This window comes from Protopterus annectens, chromosome 15.part0 (assembly GCF_019279795.1).
Source record: "Protopterus annectens isolate FY-2018-M chromosome 15.part0, PAN1.0, whole genome shotgun sequence".
Classification (NCBI taxonomy): domain Eukaryota; kingdom Metazoa; phylum Chordata; order Ceratodontiformes; family Protopteridae; genus Protopterus; species Protopterus annectens.
This window is the reverse complement of record NC_056749.1, coordinates 559,079,038-559,096,990: the sequence shown is the minus strand read 5'-3', so window position 1 is coordinate 559,096,990 and position 17,953 is coordinate 559,079,038.

Genomic DNA, 17,953 nt, shown 5'->3' with positions numbered 1-17,953 from the left:
TTTCCTTATATCCTTTTAGAAATAAAAAAGGCAAAGCACCACTGCATGGTGAATAAAAAGACAAATTTGTATTGTAGTTGCTGTTTTTTTTTTCATTCCCACTTTTTCTACAGAACTTTTTTTAGTTTTGTTCTCATTTCTTTTCTTTTTAGATTTATCTTTTTAAAGATGTTTTTGACTGGGCACTAACTTGCAACAAAGTAGTTTGAGCACTATATAACCAATCTTCCTTTGTCTTTTTCTAGCAGTGCTTGGTAGTAATGCTCTCCTTGTTTTACTAATCACAAATATGTGAAATCAACAGAATACAGAATAGGCTTTAATCTTGTATAACTTGCTGATAAATATAGATACACTTCTGAGCTATTAATAAATGTACTATTATGTATAAGATTAATACAGACAAGCTACTGTATATAGAGGACTTTGTCCCCTACTCAAAAGGAGAAAATTGTTAATCCAAAAATGATAGTCCTGTTAGCCATCATTGTTAAGGTCTTCATCAACCTCTTTTTTTCCTATTATACATATGGTTGGGGTGTCAAATCAACTTTAACATTAGTCAATGTGACCAATGCACCTTAGTTTTACAAATTGCATTGGAAAAAATTTAAAAATGGGTCTTCAGCTGGGTAGCTATAGTACTGCAGGAGAAAAGGTTTTGATATATAACACAAAATGACTTTTACATGCAGAAGTTGAGAGTAACACTTAAGATATGGCAACCAGTAAGCAGACTATGTAGAAATATTGCGAGGATATGCTGTTCCTTAATTATAATAAAGTATTTAATTTAAAAGGAGTTGAAAAATCAGTCTCTTCATGGAGGAATGGTATTGATAAACTTTGCACAACTCTGGTTAAAAGCAAAGAATAATGATCATCATCAACTCCCTTTTTCACATGATTATATGGAATTGGGGTGGTGCATTACCTGTTGCCACACCTCTCTAGTCAGAGCACCTCTCCTACTGTCCTTGACAGTCATGGTCACCTGTCTCAGGTCTTCAGTTTACAAGTGGCCCATTTCTTGGATGGATTTGCCATCTCTTGCTTTCATCCTGTCTCTCTCCCTCCCACAAATAATGCTGTGTTTTCTTGCACATGTCAATGAATCACTGTGATTTGTTCTCCTTGACTTTGTAAGTGGGGATGATTTAGCTCATTTCCTAAGTTGCGCCACAGTGTACATTCTACTATCTATTGAATCCACAGCCACAAACTAGTAACCAAAAAATACTACCAGAAACAGAGGATAAAAGAACCCAAACCAATATCATTACTGCAATGGTATACATTCTACAAGGCTTACAAATGTATTAAATCCAGGACACAAAACTTTTTATCGCAACAAAGCGTTACTAATCACTTTTGTCCCTGTAAAATTCTGAGATTTCATCAGAGTAACATTGTGACAGAAAACCTCGGTTTAAAAACTAAAAAGCCCACGAAAATCACATAGCAACCATTGGGCTGTTACAAGCTTAAAATTTAAAGAAACAGCCCACTTTGAAAAAAATAAAAAATAAAATACCCGTACTTCAATAAAGTATGAGTACACATTAATAAACGATCAATCACAAACACATGACAATTGTAAAATTCACGAAATGACAAAACTTTATGTAAAAAGAGTATGTTGCAAATGTATCCAGCACATATCAGTCTAGAAACCGAGCGAATAAATAACAGTATTACATTCCAGTGCTGTACCAGGGCCACTAAAGGTACAATAATTAAGATGTCAATGGTTTTAGCCTTAAAAAGCAAGAAAGTGAGACTGAATCATTAAGGCCATAAACGTCAATGGCATTGATCTTTATCTGCCACTTGAATTCCTTACATACAAGCTTAGTTTTCCAAGGTCCCCTCTAACATCTAGTTCCATGGTGTCAATAACAAAGAAACCAAAGAAGTGCCTTTCATTTCTTTGGATGTACTTCCACAGTGCACTTCTCATATCTGTCTTCCTCACACGCTTCAGATGTTCAGAGATTGTATCCTTGAGCTCCCTTTCCATTTATCTAATATAAAAGGAAGGGTGTTGCATGCAAAGGGCAATATATGCAACCTTCTGTGTTCTTCAGTTACGTCTCATAGGGCATCTAATCCTACCTACCCTTTTACTGATACAAACTCACCTTCCCAGATATAGGCTCACCACGTACGTCTGTCATATTTGGACATCTTATGATATCTCATTCTTGTAGCAGTAGTACAGTTCTCCCTTTCTAATTAGTTTTTGATATTACTATCCCTCCTAAGCATCGCAATAGGTTGTTGTCCCAGTTTTTCCATGTTTAAACCACCCATTTCAAGTATTTTCCAATTGTTGGCTAACACTTCCTGAATCATCCTAGCCTCATAGTTGTAAGTAAGGATGCATCCCTTATTAAACCTGTTACCCTTTATTCCACTTGTCATCACAGTCTCATTACTACCACCTAAGAGAGGTTTATAAAAAAGACCATTCCTTTTCTGTATGACCTCTTAAAATATCTTGTTCAAAGACTCCAGTGGGTATCCTCTGTTTAGAAGCATACCCTTTAATATTTCACCCTCAGCAACAAGGGTTGATGCTTCAGAAACAATTCTCGCAAGCCACACCAATTGCCCTTTAACATACATCTCGACCTCTTAGTGCAAGAAATCTGGACAAAGCCCAACAAAATGGGGGACAAAGGCTCATAAATAGGGACATATTTAAATATTGCTCTTATAAACTTAGAAAGTTGCTAGCGTAACAGTGTTTGTTTTAACATACATTTTCTGAAGGATTTGAAGTCTGAAACTCAAATGTATGTCATTATTTAGTGAGTTCAGTCATCAGATCATCACAGTGATTTGCGAGAAAACCACAAATTTTATGAGGAATAGAGCAAAAATTTGAGCCAAAAATCTGGACATTCTGAGAAAATCTGGATAGTTGAGAGGTATGCCCTTTATCAAGGGCTTCTTTTTGGTGAAGAGGGTGCCAGCTATCAAAATTAAGCAGAGAATTAGAATATGTAGGTTTCCTATATAGGCTGGATGTGAAACATCTATTGGTATAATCAATATTTAACTGCACATCCAAGTAGTTGATAACATCACAGGATTTCATCATGGTAAATTTAAGGAATTGGGTAGTATTATTTATGTAAGGAAAGAAACTCATCTAGTGTAGTCTCAGAGTCTCGCCAAAAAATAACAATATCATCAAGGAACTGCCCTTAGAGGCTCCAACACTTAAATAAAGTGTTAAAAACATGACTACATTTTCAGTATGCCAAGACAATGTTCGTAAAAATGGGGGCACATGCAACCCTCATTGCAACATCTTTTATCTGTTTGTAAACACATCCTTCAAACCAAATGAAATTATTATTGAGAATAATTTCCATCAGACTGGATAAACAACTAACTAGTTTGTTATTCAAGTTAGTATACCGGATTAGGTACAAACTAAACTAATCCAGACCACTGTCCTAGGGTATCAGAGAAAATAGGTCTTTGATGTGAATTGTGACCAGTATTAACTTCTCATCAGCTATTTACTTTGGGATTTTTTTGAGAAAATCCCATGAGTCCTTATAAATATGTGTCTCGTTATGCAGGATATTTTTCTGTTTTGTATCAATAAACTTGGCCATACTGTGTATTTTGGAGCCCTTAGCGAATGCTATAAGACACATAGGATGATTACACAAATATTTATGTATTCTACTTCCTTGATAAAATTGTCATTTTTGGTGAGACTCTGAGACTAGACAAGATGAGTTTTTTCCTTACATAAATAATACTACCCATTTCCTTAAATTTACCATGACAAAATTATGTGATGCTATTAACTACTTGGATGTGCAGTTAAATATCAATCATACCAATAGGTGTTTTACATCCAGCCTGTATAGTTCATAGGTTCATAGGTTTATACTAGGCTATCTGCCCTAAGGCATTTATAAGCCTAGTCCAAATTTTTGTGGCTTACGCCACCCCTTATATGAAAAAATATTGTGCCCATTAGTTTGTTGTGCCTCTGTCCAGCAGTGACACAGAGATGATTCCCGGGATAAACCTAAGATCTCCCATCCACAGGTCAAGATTTCTCTTGAACAGAGCCAGCGAGGTGCTCTGCCTCACATGGACCGGGATTTTATTACACAGCATAGGGAGTCTCTGAGTGATAAATCTATCCCTCCAGCATGTCCTATTTATATCCGTGCTAAGGTTTAAGTTACGCCAGTGATTTTGTGGATTTGGATTTTTGAGGTGGAGCATGTCCATTAATTCCGGGTTGGACATGGCCTTGTATGTCAGGCACATGTCACCTCTGAGCAGACGGTATGCAACTGAATAGAGCTGGAGTTTCTTCAATCTGGCAGCATATGACAGATTTTGGAGTCCCTTTATCCTTTTGGTGAGGAACTTTTGGGGTCTCTCCAATTGCTGCAGATGTCAGGTGCGATACATCCCGAATGGGGCATTGTACTCGATCATTGGTCTGATAAGTGAAGAGTACAGGGGAACAATGACACCACTAGATCTGGATGTGAATCCCTTCATGATCAGGTGGGCAATGTAGAAGGTCTTTCTAACCACTTTAGCAACGTGAGTGTCAAAAGAAAGGCCACTGTCAACCTGGGTCCCCAGGTCCCTGATAACCTCTTCTGTGCTTAGTGGATTGCCACCTATATGGTAGCTTGGGGTTACCTTGTTTTTCCCGAAGGGTATGACTATACATTTTTGGCTTAACTTCAGGCCATGGCTCTGGCACCAGCTATCTGTTTCCGTGAGTCCCTTCTGGAAGGATATCCGTGTCGATGCACTTTCCACTATGGCGCCCAGTTTGCAGTCGCCTGCAAACTTTGTCAGCCAAAGTCCTCCCATGTTGGCCTGTACTTGAGAAGTAGATGCCAACAATAGGGGCCAAGGACCGAACCCTGTGGGACACCGCTTGTGACCGGCTTGAGTCTGACATAGCGCCAGCAACTCTAACCCTGTGGGTTCTGTACTTAAGCCAGTTTGCAACCCATCTTGTGACATATGGGTTTACATTTAAGCTGGTAGTTTTTCTACAATACCCGAAAGTGGGTATTGTGTCAAGGCCTTGCAAGGTCAAGGTAGGCTGTATGGACTGCCTTTCCCTCATCAATGGCCTTGGTGACTGTTTCAAGAAGTCGACCAAGTTCAAAAGGCATGATCTGCCCTTCACGAGTCAAACTGGGTCGGGTCCAATGTCTGCAAGTCCCCATATCTTTGTTTATGAGCTCCATTATGATCCTCTCCATAGCTTTGCAGACTAGACTTGTTGCTTATGGGGCGGTAATTACCAGGGTCCTCAGAGGCACCGCCTTTGTGGAGTGGGACCACAGCTGCCGCACGCCACTCCTTGGGCACGTATCCTGTGGTAAGGCTGAGATTAAACAGCTGCCTTATGTGCGGGTTAATTCTCATTTAGCCTGTAGCACACAGCCGGGAACACCATCCAGTCCCATTGATGATGTGTTTTAGCTTTAGAGAGAGCAGCTTTCACCTGCATTTGAGATGTCTGGGAGGCTACACTCTGCTGGATAGTTATCTCTCCTTTGCAGAAAGGGAGGGGAGAGGGGGTGAATTTTGCAATGAACCTGTCTGCCAGTATGTTGGCAATGTCTGTGGGTTCAGTGATTTTGTATCATTTTGGACTAATTCTGGAGCATATCTGGGAGTTTCCACCCAGGTTCCTAACATAGCTGAAAAAGGCCTTTATGATTGTCCTTTGAATCCATGGCAATTTTTCTCTCATAATTGGCCTTAGTTGATTTTATGAGTGCTCGTATTTTTTACTAATAATGATCAGGGGTGACTTCCTTTATGGATTTTGTTCTATCATGTAATAGTTTTCTCCTCTTATTGTAAAGTTTGTTAATGGCTGGGGTCCACCGGTGACTGGATGTTTGCCCTCAGTGGAAAGAGTCTTGGTTTTATTTGGGATTGCCTGATCCATGCAGTCCTGGAGGTGTTCATAGAAGGCATTTGTAAGGGCTTCCAGCTTGGGTTGTGGTTTCCACTGGCTCAGGGGCCTTGAAGGATACCACACCAGTCTTGAGTAGAGTGAAGTTTGATTTAGAAGTTCTTTACTGTGGTCTTTTTGTTTGGGGTGGGGGCGGGATGGATTTCCAGTGAGATTAGTTTATGATCAGATCTCAGCAATGAGGGATATACTTCCCACATTGTGTGGAGCATTTGTCCCCATGTTTGTGATAATGAGATCTAGTATATTTTCTCCTCTTGTGGGAACAGTGACTAGCTGTTCCATGGCATTTGAATTTATGAACTCCAGGAACCGTTGGGCTAGAAAGTTAGGGCTTGAGTAATGTTCCCAGTCTATATTCGGTAGTTGAAGTCACCCAATATGATGGTGTTTGGAGATACATTATACCCTCCAGTGTCTTCAGGAAGGCTGTGTGGGGTTCCTGATTTTGAGAGGGTGGCCTGTAGCATGCCAAGCAATTTGCAGACTAGTTTTGCCTATGGTTAGTTGCACCTGGATGGTTTCCGAAGCTTCGTGCGTTGCCACTAACCTGGAGGTGTGGGTATCCTATGAATATGGATACACCCTCCTTTTGTGGTGTGGTCCGGGTTTTGGGGCCGGAACGCATGATATGAGGTAAAACCTAATAGTGTCGGGGTGCTCTCAGGAGCCTTGAACCAGGTTTCAGTTACAGCACAGACATCGATGTTCTCCATACTGAGAAGGGCCTCGAGTGCGTGCATTTTGATTTAGACTTCTGGCATTGAGCAGCATTACCCTCAGTTTCTTCCCATTTTTGTTTTCTAGGTGGTAGGTTTTAGAATTTGAGCCATGCCTAAAAAGGCACTATGGGGTGGCAAGAGCCTTAGCCAATATCCAGAATCCCAGGGTGACAGGTGCAAGCCGTCCCTGCGCGGCAGCGTGGCTTGTCAAGCATGTCATCCCAGGCAGACAGACACTGGATCCCTTTGAATGACACCAGACATTAAGCCAATTGTTAAAGCTGATCATCTTGTCTCTATTTTGTGGCATCATTCTTGGTGAAGGAAGGATACTGCTCAGGGTCAGGGTCATACCTGCCTGGGCTACATAATCAGAGAGCTCCTCTATGTCTCTTTTCATGTAGTCCAGGGAGGTATCGCCTCAGGTCGCTCACACCAGCATGGACAATGACTGTGTCATATTTGTACTTGCCGTGGAGTGACCAGAGTGCTTGTGTTATGTGGCGGATTCTAGCGCCCGATAGGCAGCTTACTGTGACCCTCTCCTTGTTCAGCCTGGTGAGTGGGACGTCAGTGTGTCTGACTATGGAGTCACCTATGACAAGTATGTTTGGTGTTGTATTTGGCCTTAAGGGCTGTGACTGCTTTGCACACTGCTTTTGTGGCTTATGTGTTGCTTGTGGGGTGTCTTGAGGTAGCAGTTGTTTGGGTGTCTGCTTTGGAGGCCTCTGCTGTTTAGGGTAAATTTTACCAGAGCCTCCAGTATGTCTTTGTGTGTTTATGTGTTTGATTCAGTGGTGTGGTAGCATTATGTGAGGCTGGTTTTGTGGTGTGTGTAGTTGCCTTCTCCTCCTGTCTGGTCTTGCCAGTCCTGAGTTGAGAGACTCAGCCTCCAGTTTGGCGAAATAGCTGCATCTCGCAAGTATTTGTGTTATGTGGGAGGAGGAGAGGGTTGTCTGTGTACATGAGGCAGTTATAACATTGCCTCAAGATTCCCAGATTCACCAGCTGGACCGGAGAGGAGATTGACAACTGACCTTTGGACATGCTAGAATAATACTGGGAATTCCTTAATAATTGAAAACAAGGGCCAGTGGGGAGTATGAGGGTGTAGTGCTTTTAATTTTTAGTGCTGACTTATATAATTGCTTTAGTGAGCAGAAGTGCCAGGTAACTTGAGTGCAATGTGTTACAAGTAACTAAATGCAAAAACGACAAACAGTAACTTTCCTTTCAAGTGAAACAGGAACTAGTAGTACAGTAAGCAATGCAGATATCACTAGTGATCCACAGAAGCGCTGAAGCTGCGTATTAGGTGGAATTCAGCTTCCAGGGAAATAACAAGCAAACAAACAACAAGCATATAAACAAAGCTAGATTCAGAAGGCCTGGATCTAGTCTATGCTAGAAAACAAGGTGTACCAATTTCAGTAAGATACAGTTCGTTCAAATATTCAGGCACTATAAACCTTTAACCAGAAATTCCCAGCTCAGAAGAGCAGAGTCCAGCACCTCTTCTCCCACAAGAGTCAGATCATGTACTGAAGTTCAACAAATTACCAAACTTCCAACAGTGAGAGCTTTCGCTTAAGGCTAGTTGATTCTAAGGTAATTCCAGCATCCCCATCCACAAGCAAATTTAACTCTCTGGTAGGTCTGAATGCCTCTTTACCATCACTTTAGTCCCTCCACTTGTGAACTGCTTTGCTTTGCTTTTACATTATCAGATTCCAGGGTCAGACACCTTACAGAAACGTCTCTTATTAATTTATAATATATACCTAATATAGTCAAAATAGTGTAGTGGTTAGAGTTGCATCTTTACATGCACAGGCGTTCATGGTTTGAGTCCCAAGACAGGTAAAGGTATTTAAACAACCATCTAAAGCATTCTATAGCTATCTCAAAGGCAGCACTCAGATCTGCTCTGAGGTACAAGCTAATGGCACTAAATATACAGAACCAATTAATAATATTGCCAACATTCTGGCAGACTTCACCCCTCACCCCTAAAGAGCCAATCTCTACTATACCATGAAGAATGCAAAGTTCCTGTAATTATGGCTGCACAATTAAAACACACTCTCCAAAGCCAAGAACACACAGCATCCATGGGACTTGACACCATCCCAGGCTGTGTTCTACACAAACAGCAGAATGAACTGGCACCCCACCTAGCAATTCATGTTTCAATCATTGCCTCACTTCAGGTTTTGTGCCCACTGAATGGTGCACAGTGATGGTTATCCCTCCACAAAGGGGGGAGCCACCAGACAGGAACAACCACCCATTGTGGCCTTCGAGCCTGGTTTGCAAGGCCATGGAACGTATCATCATGGATCTTATACACGAAAGACATTGGTAATCTCCGCAAACTCTGGACCCCACCCAGTTTGGGTTTGTAAAAAGGCAGATCATGTCTTCTAAACCTGATAGACTTCTTTGAAGCAGTCACCAAAAGCAGTAAACGAGAGTAAGGTGGTTCACTGGCAGCCTTATTTAGATCTCGCCACGGACTTTTGACGTACCATCCCCCACTCTGGAATTATAGATAAACTAACTAAACTAGGTATAAATCCCTGTGTCACAAGATGGGTTGCCAACTGGCTCACTGACAGAACCTACACTTACGTAAGTAGCAGACTCAAATCCGACTTCAAACCAGTGACAAGTGGAGGTACACAGGGTTCAGTCCTGGAGTCCTCTCCTGTTTGGTATCTACTTTTCTGAGTACAGGCTAACACAGATCTTTGGCTAATGAAGTTCACAGATGACCGTGTAAACTTCAAGAGCCATAATCGAAACTCCTAACGATGTGGGCCTCACGAGTCAGATGCCTGGTGTCAAAACTTCATGGCCTCAAGCTCAGTACCAAAAAGTGCATTGTCATCCCACTGGTAAAACTCTGTACCCATGAGCTACCACATAGGTGGTACTCTACTTAACACCAAAAGTGTGATAAGAGACAGCTTTGGGACACAGGTATGGACAGTAGTCTCTCCTCGATAATCTCACCTTCGCCAGAGTAGTCAGGAAATTCTTTCTTCTACGTGGCACACCTCATCACAAAAGGTTTCACTTCCAGGAAAAAAGAGGTCATTATTCCCCTCTACTCCTCACTCATTAGACCTATTAGAGTACAACTCCCCTTTTGGTATGTACCTCACAAGACATCTACAACAACTGGAAAGGCCGCAGAAATACCTCATAAAGAGGATTACACGGCCTACCAAACAGATACCCTCATGAACCGTCTAAAAACTCAGCTTTACTCTGTCGCATATCGCTTACTCAGAGGCAATCTCTGCCTAACATACAAACCTATGTCAAACCCAGAGCTGTTGGACATGCTCCACTTAAAAAATCTGTCCAAGCTACATGCTCTAGGAACCTAAACTTTGTCACCACAATAAACAGAACATGCTGTAGAGATAGATTTACTGTCAGTAGACTTCCCATACTCTGGAACAAACTACCTATCTATATCAAACAGAGCTCCTCAAGGAACCTAAACTTTGTCAAATCACCACAATAAACAGAACATGCTGTGAGAGATAGATTCCTGTCCCAGACTTCACATACTCTGGAACCAAAACTACCTATACTACTTATCAAACAGAGCTCCTTATTAGCACTCTTCAAGAAAAATCTTGATGACTGGATGGGAAATAGGAAATTCACCCGAGGATCACCTCTGGTGAAGCTCTGCTTCTGACAGGGGCACAGGAAACTACTTTTCTTGGCTGGCAAAAGCCATGTGGTACTCTTTTCTTGGCTAGGCTTATATATAGGCCCTAGGGCCATAACAGCCCTAGGCCACCACCACTCTCATACCTATATAACTAATCAGCAGTTATAGCTCATAGAGCTTTGGTCCATTATGCCACATCTTATCCATAAACTCTCTCTCGCATTCCATTTTCCATCCATTTGGAAACCAAAAAATCCACTTGTATAGCGATATCTGGATGACATCTTCATTTTACTGAAGGGAGATGAGACAGACGCCTTGGACCTGGTAGAATTTCTGAACTCTACCACAAATTTTTGAAGTTTACTATGAACTTCCTAACAAGTGACATTGTTTTTGGACATCCTCCTTAGTAAAACCAGGACCAATACATTTCACAAATATATAGGAAAATGCGTTTTCAAATACATACCACATTTTTCAAGCTCATCCCCACCACCAAAAAAGAAATCTGTGGTCAAGGGCCAACTGGTAGGTTAGCTAGGATGACAACACTTGAAGAGGACTTCACAAAGAATGTGAGAATCTATATCAGATGTTTCCGCACCGGTACCCTAGGACATTTTTGGACAACATTTTTGGTGAGGTCATCTCAAAAAGAAAACATAGGGTGTATGAAGCCATACTGGGCATTCAGAGTAGGACTGATAATTATGAGACTAATATTTCTTTTATCCAAAGTCCTAACACAATTAACAACGTTGAAGCCCCAGGAGCTAGGCCACTCAGCAAACAAGTTAACTATACAAATTTGTTTGTTTTTACCTTTTGCCCAGAGGCCAATGAGATTTCTAATGTGGTGAGGAAATACTGGTTTTGTCTATCCTTAGAGAAAGACTTATCTACACTTTTGGGTCCTGGACCCAAAATCACTTTTAAGAGGGGTAACAACATGAAACAATACCTGTTTTGTTTTTACCTTTCTGATTTGGGCTCATCAAAACTAACGGTTTTTATCTACAGTTCATTTGTATCAGTGTGATTTCTACTTCATTTCCTGAAGCTTTGTTCAGCTTCAGTGCTTCACTTTGGAAGCCCGCTAACTCAGGATACATTCGTGACACCTACCCTTGTCTTTGGAAGTGTTTTGGTTACAACTTTCGTTTCTTCGGTTCTTGGTAAGGCTGAGATTAAACAGCTGCCTTATGTGCGGGTTTAATTCCTCATTTAGCTCGTGTAGCACACAGCCGGGGACACCATCCAGTCCCATTGATGATGTGTTTTTAGCTTTAGAGAGAGCAGCTTTCACCTGCGCATTTGAGATGTCTGGGAGGCTACACTCTGCTGGGATAGTTATCTCTCCTTTAGGGGGGGAGAGGGGGGTGAAGTTTGCACTGAACCTGTCTGCCAGTATGTTGGCAATGTCTGTGGGTTCAGTGATTTTTGTATCATTTTGGACTAATTCTGAGCATATCTGGGAGTTTCCACCCAGGTTCCTAACATAGCTGAAAAAGGCCTTATGATTGTCCTTTGAATCCATGGCAATTTTTCTCTCATAATTGGCCTTAGTTGATTTTATGAGTGCTCGTATTTTTTACTAATAATGATCAGGGGTGACTTCCTTTTATGGATTTTGTTCTATCATGTAATAGTTTTCTCCTCTTATTGTAAAGTTTGTTAATGGCTGGGGTCCACCAGACTGGATGTTTGCCCTTTGTGGAAAGAGTCTTGGTTTTATTTGGGATTGCCTGATCCATGCAGTCCTGGAGGTGTTCATAGAAGGCATTTGTAAGGGCTTCCGCAGCTTGGGTTGTGGTTTCCACTGGCTCAGGGGCCTTGAAGGATACCACACCAGTCTTGAGTAGAGTGAAGTTTGCTTTAGAGAAGTTCTTTACTGTGGTCTTTTTGTTTAGGGTGGGGGGATGTGGATTTCCAGTGAGATTAGTTTATGATCAGATCTCAGCAATGAGGGATATACTTCCGGTGTGGAGCATTTTGTCCCCATGTTTGTGATAATGAGATCTAGTATATTTTCTCCTCTTGTGGGAACAGTGACTAGCTGTTCCATGGCATTTGAATTTATGAACTCCAGGAACCGTTGGGCTAGAAAGTTAGGGCTTGAGTAATGTTCCCAGTCTATATTCGGGTAGTTGAAGTCACCCAATATGATGGTGTTTGGAGATACATTTATACCCTCCAGTGTCTTCAGGAAGGCTGTGTGGGGTTCCTGAGTTTGAGAGGGTGGCCTGTAGCATGCTACAATTTGTAGACTAGTTTTGCCTATGGTTAGTTGCACCTGGATGGTTTCCGAAGCTTCGTGCGTTGCCACCAACCTGGAGGTGTGGGTATCCTTTATGAATATGGATACACCCACTCCTTTTGTGGTGTGGTCCGGGTTTTGGGGCCGGAACGCATGATATGAGGTAAAACCTAATAGTGCCGGGGTGCTCTCAGGAGCCTTGAACCAGGTTTCAGTTACAGCACAGACATCGATGTTCTCCATACTGAGAAGGGCCTCGAGTGCGTGCATTTTGAGATTTAGACTTCTGGCATTGAGCAGCATTACCCTCAGTTTCTTCCCATTTTTGTTTTCTAGGGTGGTAGGTTTAGAATTTGAGCCATGCCTAAAAAAGGCAGTATGGGGGTGGCAAGAGCCTTAGCCAATACCCGTAATCCGAGGGGTGACAGGTGCAAGCCGTCCCTTGAAGCAGCGTGGCTTGTCAAGCATGTCATCCCAGGCAGACAGACACTGGATCCCCTTTGAATGACACCAGACATTAAGCCAATTGTTAAAGCTGATCATCTTGTCTCTATATTGTGGCATCATTCTTGGTGAAGGAAGGATACTGCTCAGGGTCAGGGTCATACCTGCCTGGGCTACATAATCAGAGAGCTCCTCTATGTCTCTTTTCATGTAGTCCAGGGAGGTGCGTCTCAGGTCGTTCACACCAGCATGGACAATGACTGTGTCATATTTGTACTTGCCGTGGAGTGACCAGAGTGCTTGTGTTATGTGGCGGATTCTAGCCCGATAGGCAGCTTACTGTGACCCTCTCCTTGTTCAGCCTGGTGAGTGGGACGTCAGTGTGTCTGACTATGGAGTCACCTATGACAAGTATGTTTGGTGTTGTATTTGGCCTTAAGGGCTGTGACTGCTTTGCACACTGCTTTTGTGGCTTATGTGTTGCTTGTGGGGTGTCTTGAGGTAGCAGTTGTTTGGGTGTCTGCTTTGGAGGCCTCTGCTGTTTACGTAAATTTTACTCAGAGCCTCCAGTATGTCTTTGTGTGTTTATGTGTTTGATTCAGTGGTGTGGTAGCATTATGTGAGGCTGGTTTTGTGGTGTGTGTAGTTGCCTTCTCCTCCTGTCTGGTCTTGCCAGTCCTGAGTTGAGAGAGCTCAGCCTCCAGTTTGGCTAAATAGCTGCATCTCTAAGTATTTGTGTTATGTGGGAGGAGGAGAGGGTTGTCTGTGTACATGAGGCAGTTATAACATTGCCTCAAGATTCCCAGATTCACCAGCTGGACCGGAGAGGAGATTGACAACTGACCTTTGGACATGCTAGAATAATACTGGGAATTCCTTAATAATTGAAAACAAGGGCCAGTGGGGAGTGAGGGTGTAGTGCTTTTAATTTTTAGTGCTGACTTATATAATTGCTTTAGTGAGCAAGTGCCAGGTAACTTGAGTGCAATGTGTTACAAGTAACTAAATGCAAAAACGACAAACAGTAACTTTCTTTCAAGTGAAACAAGGAACTAGTACAGTAAGCAATGCAGATATCACTAGTGATCCACAGAAGCGCTGAGAAGCTGCGTATTAGGTGGAATTAGCTTCCAGGGGAAATAACAAGCAAACAAACAACAAGCATATAAACAAAGCTAGATTCAGAAGGCCTGGATCTAGTCTATGCTAGAGAAAACAAGGTGTACCAATTTCAGTAAGATACAGTTCAAATATTCAGGCACTATAAACCTTTAACCAGAAATTCCCAGCTCAGAAGAGCAGAGTCCAGCCTCTTCTCCCACAAGAGTCAGATCAGTACAGTTCAACAAATTACCAAACTTCCAACAGTGAGAGAGCTTTCATTAAGGCTAGTTGATTCTAAGGTAATTCAGCATCCCCATCCACAAGCAAAATTAACTCTCTGGTAGGTCTGAATGCCTCTACCATCACTTTAGTCCCACTCCACTTGTGAACTGCTTTTGCTTTGCTTTTACATTATCAGATTCCAGGGTCAGACACCTTTTAAGAAACGTCTTTATTGAATTTATAATATATACAATATAGTCAAAATAGTGTAGTGGTTAGAGTTGCATCTTTACATGCAGGCGTTCATGGTTTGAGTCCCAAGACAGGTAAATTATTTAAACAACCACAAAGCATTCTATAGCTATCTCAAAGGCAGCACTCAGATCTGCTCTGAGGTACCGCACAATGGCACTAAATATACAGAACCAATTAATATTGCCAACATTCTGGCAGACTTCACCCCCCCCTCACCCCCTAAAGAGCCAATCTCTATACCAGAAGAATGCAAAGTTCCTGTAATTATGGCTGCACAATTAAAAAACACACTCTCCAAAGCCAAGAACACAGCATCCATGGGACTTGACACCATCCCAGGCTGTGTTCTACACAAACAGCAGAATGAACTGGCACCCCACCTAAGCACCATGTTCAATCATTGCCTCACTTCAGGTTTTGTGCCCACTGAATGGTGCACAGCGATGGTTATCCCACTCCACAAAGGGGGAGCCACCACGGACCCAGGGAACAACCACCCCATTAGCCTAACGAGCCTGGTTTGCAAGGCCATGGAACGTATCATCATGGATCTTATACACAAAGACATTGGTAATCTCCAAACTCTGGACCCCACCCAGTTTGGGTTTGTAAAAGGCAGATCATGTCTCCTAAACCTGATAGACTTCTTTGAAGCAGTCACCAAAGCCGTAAACGAGAGTAAGGTGGTTCATACAGCCTATTTAGATCTCGCCACGGCTTTTGACACCATCCCCCACTCTGGAATTATAGATAAACTAACTAAACTAGGTATAAATCCCTATGTCACAAGATGGGTTGCCAACTGGCTCACTGACAGAACCTACACTTGTGAAAGTAGCAGACTCCAAATCCGACTTCAAACCAGTGACAAGTGGAGTACCACAGGGTTCAGTCCTGGGTCCTCTCCTGTTTGGTATCTACTTTTCTGAAGTACAGGCTAACACAGATCTTTGGCTAATGAAGTTCACAGATGACTGCAAACTAGGAGCCATAATCGAAACTCCTAACGATGTGGGCCTCACGGAGTCAGATGCCTGGTGTCAAAGCCATGGCCTCAAGCTCAGTGCCAAAAAGTGCATTGTCATCCCCTTTGGTAAAAACTCTGTACCCATGAGCTACCACATAGGTGGTACTCTACTTAACACCAAAAGTGTGATAAGAGACCTTGGGACACAGGTGGACAGTAGTCTCTCCTTTGATAATCACATCGCCAGAGTAGTCAGGAAATTCTTCTACGTGGCACACCTCATCACAAAAGGTTTCACTTCCAGGAAAAAAGAGGTCATTATTCCCCTCTACTCCTCACTCATTAGACCCATTAGAGTACAACTCCCCTTTTGGTATGTACCTCACAAGACATCTACAACAACTGGAAAGGCCGCAGAAAAACCTCACAAAGAGGATTACCGGCCTCAAACAGATGCCCTACGCAGACCGTCTAAAAAACTCCAGCTTTACTCTGTCGCATATCGCTTACTCAGAGGCAATCTCTGCCTAACATACAAAGCTATGTCAAACCCAGAGCTGTTGGACATGCTCCACTTAAAAAATCTGTCCAAGCTACATGCTCTAGGAACCTAAACTTTGTCACCACAATAAACAGAACATGCTGTAGAGATAGATTCCTGTCCAGTAGACTTCCCATACTCTGGAACAAACTACCTATCTATATCAAACAGAGCTCCTCAAGGAACCTAAACTTTGTCACCACAATAAACAGAACATGCTGTGGTGATAGATTCCTGTCCCGTAGACTTCCCATACTCTGGAACAAACTACCTATCTATATCAAACAGAGCTCCTCATTAGCACTCTTCAAGAAAAATCTTGATGACTGGATGGGAAATAGGAAATTCACCCCGGGGATCACCTCTGTGGCTCTGCTTGACAGGGGCACAGGAAACTAATTTTCTTGGCTGGCAAAAGCCATGGTACCTTTTCTGGCTAGGCTTATATAGGCCCTAGGGCCAACAGCCTAGTACCTACCTCATACCTATATAACTACAGCAGAAGCCATTTTGGTCATTATGCCACATCTTATCCATAAAACTCTACTCATAATTCCATTTTCCATCCATGTTTTGACATTGTAAACTGCTTCTTGAACTAAATGTTGTAGCACATTTTTGCATCTATAAATATCTATTTTTATTTTTTGGCACATCTTTGTATCTGTGCATATATTTGTTAATTTCTTACGTGATCCTATTCACCTTGGCTGTGCCTGCAAATGGTCCACTGAGATCAGTGTACTACCCTGGTAAACAAATACAAATAAGTTGCACAACACATACACCATTCTGTGCGTCCAGAACAAAACATCTGAGGTGTACGTAGCTGATAAAGTGGCTGTAAATACTTGTTGCAACTTGTGTGTGCATGTTTATTCATGTGTATCCTGTAAAGTATTTTACTATATATGGCAGCAACAAGCTGAATAGTGGCCAAAATATTAAGTCATTCATTTGATCACATACATCTGAGCAGTGCATAGTCAACAAAAGTAAAGTGTGTGTGTGTGTATGCACCTCTGCAGCTACATGTGTTGCATCTCAGGTGTGTGAAAGATGGCCTCTGCCTCACTGTGTTCATGTGTGTGCACACATAGACATTAACTTGCATCCAGACTGTAAGTTATTTAAGATACTTCTTTAAAAACCTTCAAACTCTAATTCTCTGCTTCATTTTGATAGTTGGCACCCTCTTCAGAAAAAAAAGCTCTTGTTAAAGGGCAATTGGTGTGGCTAGTGAGAATGGTTTCCAAGGCATCGATCTTTGTTGCTGAGGGTGAAATGTTAAAGGCTATGCTTCTAAACAGACCCCTGGAATTTTTGGACAAGTTATTTCAAGAGGTCATATAGAAAAGGAATTACCTTTTTTATAAGCCTCTCTTAGGTGGTAGTAATGAGACAGTGATGACAAGTGGAATAAAGGATTATAGGTTTAACAAGGGACGCATCCTTACAACTAAGAGACTTGAATGATTCAGGAATGTTAAGTCAACAATTGGAAAATTCTTGAAATGTGTGATTTAAACATGGAAAAACTGGGACAATGACCTATTGTGATGTTTAGGATGGATACAATATCAAACACTATTTAGAAAGGGAGAAACATACTAATGCCAGAAGAGTGAGATGTCATAAGATGTCCACATGTGGTAGATGTACATGGTGTCCCTATATCTGGGAACGTGAGTTTGTATCAGTGAAAGGGTATGGTAGGATTTGATGCCCTATGAGATGTAATTGTAGAACAGA